At 43.3% G+C, this 7,404-nt stretch overlaps 1 pseudogene across 1 annotated transcript; it reads right to left on the minus strand.

Moving 5' to 3' along the window:
* Positions 1–412: 412 nt before the first annotated feature.
* On the minus strand, positions 413–911 carry LOC308257849 (myosin regulatory light polypeptide 9-like; annotated as a pseudogene). The gene has a single exon. The product of its transcript is annotated as a myosin regulatory light polypeptide 9-like (transcript).
* Positions 912–7,404: the final 6,493 nt, after the last annotated feature.

The following is a 7,404-nucleotide window of genomic DNA, read 5'->3' on the forward strand; positions in this document are numbered from 1 at the left end:
TGCCCGGAACTGGAGTTCAGAGCAGTTGGGAGCTTTTGTCTCCCTCCTGATTGAGAAAGCCAGCAGCGCACTCAGTTGCCAGTCCTCTCCACGTGTCCGTCTCTGTACCTCTGCCTTCTGCAGCTCCTCTGCATCTCAGTGTGCTTTTCTCTTTCCTTCTAGTTGTAGAATTTCCACTCAGCCAGCTTTCCTGTGGTTCTGGATGGTGTCTGTTTTGTCTTTTAGTTGTAGTTTTGAAATTGTTGTATGAGGCAGCAGTTTAGGTGTTTACCTATGCCACCATCTTGGTTTCCCCCAAAATATATTTATTTTTTTAAAAAGAAATCTATGAAATGCTATAGACTCCAAGGGAAAGTCTTAGAAATACCCAAAGTGGTGACAAGAAACATTGGGCTGCAATTTGGAGTTCTTTTCAGTCACGTTTGCCTTTTGCTCCATGTTTAAAGATGGCCGTGAACTCCTGTAATTGAAATTTCCCATTTTGTCAATAGATGCTTCTCTGTACAGCTCCTCCACTTCCTCCATAAACCCACCTCCCACTGCTGTCAGCAGCTCTCAGGCTATTTCCCTGAATGGTGCCAGTCACTTCTTCATCGAAGCAAGTGAAAGCATTTCTGATGACATCTTCTGGATCTGTGCCGTTTAATTCTCACCAAACATCTTGAGGAACATGGTGAAATTTATTGGACCTGGAGCCTCATTCATCATGGCATGTAGATACTCATCAGTTGGATTTTTCACCATGGAAGCCAGCATATCATGTAAATCTTCCTAGTCAATGAAACCATCTCTGTTCTGATCAATCATATTAAACTCCTGAACCTGTGATTGATCAAACATGGTTAACACATTGGATGTTTCCCACTGGGGTGCTTCTTGGTGGCCTTGGTCTGTGCCCTTTTGCTCAACATGGTGGTGGTGAGATCCTTGCACTGCCGCTCCAGTGACCCTTCTACACCCAGAGTTTCTAAAATACAACACTTCTCACCTCCCCTTAGCAAACCAGAAAAAAGCTCAGTCACCATTCTCAGCCAACAGAGTGGGCTTGACTTGATGGAAAGGCGATGGGGCACAGTTGCAACTGTGCTTAAAAGGAGCAATTTTGACCCAGTGCACAGGAAGGAATATATAGTGGTGACTTCGAACATATGGTTATGTGTGGTGACTAGTTGGGTCTGATGTCTGAGTCAAGTGTGCATACATTTTTTGGGGCCACCCTATATATACATGGAGGGTAGTGGGTCAATGATGTGGTGGGAGTTAATGGAAGTTCTCCAATTGCTTCAATTTTCTTAGTTAAGAAAAAGCAAGTCATCTATTGACAGAAATAATCATGGCTCAAAGAAATATAGGATGATTGTCAGGTGGTATTAAGTGCTTTTTTTTTCTTCTAGTTTTTTATTGATTTCAAAGAGGAAGGGAAAGGGAGAGAGAGATAGAAACATCAATGATGACAGAGAATCATCGATTGGCTGCCTCCTGCATGCCCCCTACTGGGGACCAAGCTCAGGCATGTGCCCTGGACCAGAATTGAATCCAGGACCCTTTAGCCCACAGACCTATGCTCTATATATTGAGCAACCTGGCTAGGTCTTAAGTGCTTTCTTGAGGTTCTGATCATGAATATAAAGTGACACGAGCCACTATGATAGTTTTCTTCTGCTACATTCAGTTACATGGGCGCAAATGCAGAGGAGGTCACCAAGGATGCAGTTTTTAAAAAAATCTTAATGTTAAGGGTATTACAGGTGTCCTCTTATTTCCCCCTCATTGCCCCTCTCCACCCAGTTCCTGCTCCGCCCCAGGCCTTCACCAGCCTACTGTCTGTGTCCATGGGTAAGATCTTTGATTAATCTCTTCCCTCTGAGATTTGTCAGTCTATTCCATGCATTTGATTCTTATTTTATTTACCAGTTTATTTTATTAGGTTTCTTGTTCATTTATTTTGATTTTTAGATTCCATTTTTGATAGATATGTATTTGTTGCCATTTTATTATTCATATTTTTTATTTCTTCTCCTTCTTCTTCCTCTTTGTTGTACTTCTTCCTCATCTCCTTTTCCTCAAAGAATACCCTTCAATATTTCATGTAATACTACCGTGTTTTCCCGAAAATAAGACAGTGTCTTGTATTAATTTTTGCCCCCAAAGACACGCTAGGTCTTATTTTCAGGGGATGTCTTATTTTTCCATGAAGAAGAATACGGTACACATTTATTGTTAAATGAAAATAAAGGAAATTTATTACCTGTATACGGTACGGTAGTACAGTAGTTGTCAACACAAACCAGATAAACTGTGAATCCTACAGTATCAAGAATTTACTCATTTATTCAATGACAATCATGTCATCATATTCTGGAACATCATCATAACAATCCAATTCCTGAATTTCCTGGTGAATTTCTTGTAACTCCGTTTCTTTCAGAATCAGTGGACCAAATCTCTCATGTTTAGCAATAGCACTGTCTTTAAATGAGTACTTCTTGTCAAGGTAGCCTGCTCGCAGTGCATTTGCAATGCAACTGTCAGTGATTTTCTCCCATGAGTTCTTCACCCAAGTCACAACTTCTTGCAGTTTAGGTTTCACAAAGTTTCCACGCTGATTTCTCTCCATTCTATTTTCAATGTAGTCATTAATTTCCATGCACAAATTGTCTTTGAATGGCTTGTTTATTGCAATATCAAGAGTCTGGAGATAGGCCGTCATTCCTGCGGGAATCATTATCTGATCTATTTTTCTTTCGTAAAGAAATGTCTTCATGTCTTTAGCGCGGTGAGTGCTGGCTGCATCCCAGACTAGCAGACCTCTTTGGCTCCCTCGCATAACAAGCGGCAACATTAAATCGACCCACTTCCTTATAACTGCTTGTGTGGCCCAGGCTTTTTCAGTTTCAAGAATAAAAACGCCCAAAACACGTTCAATCTTTTCCTTCTTGCCCTTAGAAATGATTAAAGGTGGGATTTTAGTGCCATCCAGACGAATTGCCAAAATACAGGAAACACGTGCACTTTCGTAAGCAGTGGAGGGAATGTACGCTAAGGAGGCACCCCACTGTTCAATTGTTGTTTGAGATGATTGGCCCATAAACACTGCAGTTTCATCCATAGCAATCATGTTGGAAAGATTGTATTTAGAGAAATCAGCATCATCAATAAAGGACTTGAATGCAAGTGCTCGCTTAATAACTTGAGTATCTTCCAACCTAAACAATGTTGTAGATCTTCTTAAAGACAGTTCACTTCGCTGAAGGAAATTATCCAGCCAGTGTGGTGATGCTTTGAAGTCTTCGGGGGCTATGTCAAACTGTGGTGCCATTGCAAGGGCAAATTCTTGAATCTGAGCCCTATTCACAACCAAAGCCTTTGCTCTCCTGTCAACAACCCGTTCACAGATCAGGTCTTCCAGCTCGGAAAATAATGGTTGCCGACCTGATCCACACTTGCGCTTTTTAGCATTTCCCTTGTCCACTTGTTCAATGAGGTTACCATACTCTGCTCGCCATTTTCGGACCAATCGGATACTCAACATCTTCTCTTTGCAGAAAGCAGTAAGATTTTGGCCCCAAGAGTCTTCCACGATTCCTTTCTTGTACTCCACAGAGTAGCTTTTTCTTTTTGTGCTCATTTCTAGGGGTAAAAAAAAAGGAATTGGGGTATCAAGGTGGGGGGAGGGGGATCACTCAAAATGACACAGGGGGGATCAGAGGGGGGAATCAAAATGGCACAGGAGAATCAGAGGGGGGATTACCATTTTAGTAACCCCTTTTGATCCTCCTGTGTCATTTTGATTGCCCCCTCTGATCCTCCTGTGTCACTTTAAGTGATCCCCCTCCCCCCACCCCTGTGCCACTGAACACCTTCACCAGACATCCCCCCTACCCCTTTATCAGACATTTACCCCCTGGGGCCTGCCTGGGGACTGTCAGTGGGCTTGCTGGGGCCTGGATCTGGGCTGGAGCAGGGTCTGCCACTGACTGAGAACTTTCAGTCATCATGAAGGCGGCCGCGAGCATCAGGTAGTGTCACCAGAGACAGACCAGCACTCGCCACCTTCGCTGCGTCCCATCCGCTCTAATCCTCCTGTTGTTCTACACGCATCTGCGAAAGTCTCCTCCTCTCTCCCACCCCGCGCTCACCGCTCACTCCGACCTCCGCTCTGCCTCCACACAGCAGTGACGTCAGGACTCCGCGTAACGTCACTGGTTGCTAGACGCCAGTCGGGGTGGCCCTAGCGACCAGTTTATGGTAAATTAATTCTCATTTTGAGACAGAGCTGGGGGGCCTTATTTTCAGGGGATGCCTTATATTTCACTCAGAAGGAAACCTGTAAGTAGGTCTTATTTTCGGAGGATGTCTTATTTTCGGGGGAACACGGTAGTTTGGTGGTAATGAATTCCTTTCGCTTTTTCTTGTCTGTGAAATTCTTTATCTGACCCTCAATTCTAAATGAGGATTGAGCTTTGCTGGGTAAATTAATCTTGGTTGTAGGTCCTTACTATTCATCAGTTTGAGTATTTCTTGCTACTCCCTCTGGCCTGCAAAGTTTCTGTTGAGAAATCAGCTGACAGCTGTATGAGCACTCCCTTGTAGGTAACTGCTTTTAAGATTCTCTCTTTGTCTTTAACTTTTGCCATTTTAATTATGCTGTGTCTTTGTGTGGGCCTCTTTGGGTTCCTCTTGCTTCCTGAACTTGTAAGTCTATTTCTTTCACCAGGTAGGGGAAGTTTTCTGTCATTATTTCTTCAAATAGGTTTTCAATTATCTTGCTTTCTCTCTCCTCCGTCACTCCCATAATGTGAATGTTGGTGCACTTGAAGTTGTCCCAGAGGCTCCTTATACTATCTCCATATTTTTGGATTCTTTTTTTCTGGCTTTGCTGATCGATGTGTCTCTCTCACATCAATGTTTCTCTCTCCCTTCCTTCCACTCTCTCTCAAAATCAATGGAAAAAAATATATCCTTGGGTGAGGATTAACAATAAAGAAATAAATAGAAAAGGCTTCACTGTTGAAAAATTGTTTAAAAATTTATTTTTCTATAGTGATTTCCATGGAATTATACCTTTGGACCATAGTGACTACTTGTCTAACTGGCTTGAACTTGAGCAACTACACTCTCTCATGGTGTCTACTACGGAGTATGTTTCTATACAGTGAGGAAAATGCTGGCCACATGCATTCCTTCATGTACCCTAAGCAGGTTTCTATCCAGCTTGTTACCTAAACTGAAATCACCAGTTGCTGTTAAGATGCCAGAAACAGGTAGGGATTGTGCTTTGTCAGTCCTCCAATGGCTTTCCAGTCACTGTCCTTATTTTAAAAATCCACTCTTTAATATGGCATATGTACGTCATGACCTGGTCCAGGTCTTAGTACTCTCTTCTGTACCTGGCACTCAGCCATGCTTGCCTTCTTTCAGAACCTCCATGTGCAGACTTCTGCACAGGCTGCTTGGCCTGCTGGTGCCATGCTTCTCAGCTAATCCCTTTCCTGGGTTCCTTCCATCATCAGTTCTTTTGAAAGCTCTTGAGCACCCTTCTCAAGTCTGGGTTAGCCCCTTTCAAACACAACCTCCCACTTGCCTCATGACAGCATGTCACGTGACTAATTGCACACTTAATCACGTCCCAGCTGACCACTCTTGTGAAAGTTAAATACAGTCTTGGTCACGAATGCCTCCACCACTTAGCACAGTGCCAGGGCTTAGAGGTGCACAATACATTTCTGAGGCCTGAGCTGTTGCAGTGAACTCTTGGCACACACCAGTTCGGTGAGACAGCCTTCAGGTCTCCACTATAAGACAGTACCCTTGGGGTTTAGGAAGCCAAAAAGTAACAAGCTATGAAGTGGCCAGTTGGAGGAGCCCACTGCCATCTTCACCTATGAAAATTCTGTACATGCAGGATTAGCCACCGTACATCAGAGGAGTGCTGTTAGGGCAAAGGAGGAGGAAGCCAACAGTGAAGTGAGTAGTAAATGTTCATTCTGAACTTTCTGGGTGACCATGTGGTTTAAAAAAAACCTACAGCCCTAACTGGTTTGGTCCAGCGGATAGAGCGTTGGCCTGCAGACTGAAGGGTCCCAGGTTTGATTTCGGTCTAGGGCACATGCCCGGGTTGTGGGCTCGATCCTCATTAGGGGCGGGCAGAAGGCAGCCAATCAGTGATTCTCCACCTTCATTGATGTTTCTATCTCTCTCCCTTCCTCTGAAATCAGAGAGGGATAGAGAGTTAGAAACATCAATGAGAAACATTGATCAGCTGCTTCCTGCACACCTCCTACTGAGGATGTGCCTGCAACCAAGGTACATGCCCTTGACTGGAATCGAACCTGGGACGCTTCAGTCCGCAGGCTGATGCCCTACCCACTGAGCCAAACCCGTTAGGGCTCAATAAAAATATTTAAAAAAAAAATCACCTCTCTATATATAAAAGTCTAAGTGACCAACCGGCTGGTATATATGACACTTACTGGCAATTTAAAGATAGACGTTGACATGTGATACATATAAAGCTCTTGCTGGCGCCAATTGCACGCGTTTCAACCTCATTGTTGATTGTGAATTTGGTTGACACTTCTATTATAAAGGGCAAATAGTGATATTAAAATATTTCTTCTAATTAATTTCCTTTCAATGTGCATGAATCCATGCATTGGGCCACTAGTTACATATAAAATCTATTTTAGTTAATTTTAATACCGCATGAAATAGAGAAATTCATAAAGATCACCATTACTGCAGTAAATATCTTTTTAGTCTTCTGCTATGCATGTTTAAGTTATTGAATGTGCTCTGGCCAGTGTGGCTCAGTTGGTTGGAGCATCATCCCATATACCAAAAGGTCATAGGTTTGATTCTTGGTCAGGGCACATACCTAGGTTGCAGGTTTGATCCCTGGTCGGAGATCTCCAACTGACTTGTCTCTCTTACATCAATGTTACTCTCTTCCACTCTCAAAATCAATGGAGGCTGGCCAGTGTGGCTCAGTGGTTGAGTGTAGACCCAGGCATGAACCAAGAGGTCATGGGTTTGATTCCCAGTAAGGGCACATGCCCGGATATGGGCTTGATCCCCAGTAGAGGTGTGCAGGAGGCAGTGGACCAATGTTCCCCTCTCATCGATGTTTCTATCTCTCTATCCCTCTCTCTCTAAAATCAAGTTAAAAAAAAAGTCAATGGAAAAAATATCCTCAGGTGAGGATAAAAAAAAGTTATGGAATGCTTTTTGAGAAGAGGTAGTTTCAATTTTGACCATCTGTGTCTATTGCAGAAGCAGCATTAGACATTGCTTTATATCCCAGCAGAGTAGCGATCTCTATAGACACTGTTTATCTATATAAAGCCTAAGTGACTGTTACTACTGGTTGACCAGTTGATATGACACACACTGACCACCTGGGGG

This window comes from Plecotus auritus (genome assembly GCF_963455305.1).
Source record: "Plecotus auritus genome assembly, chromosome: 9".
Lineage (NCBI taxonomy): Eukaryota > Metazoa > Chordata > Mammalia > Chiroptera > Vespertilionidae > Plecotus > Plecotus auritus.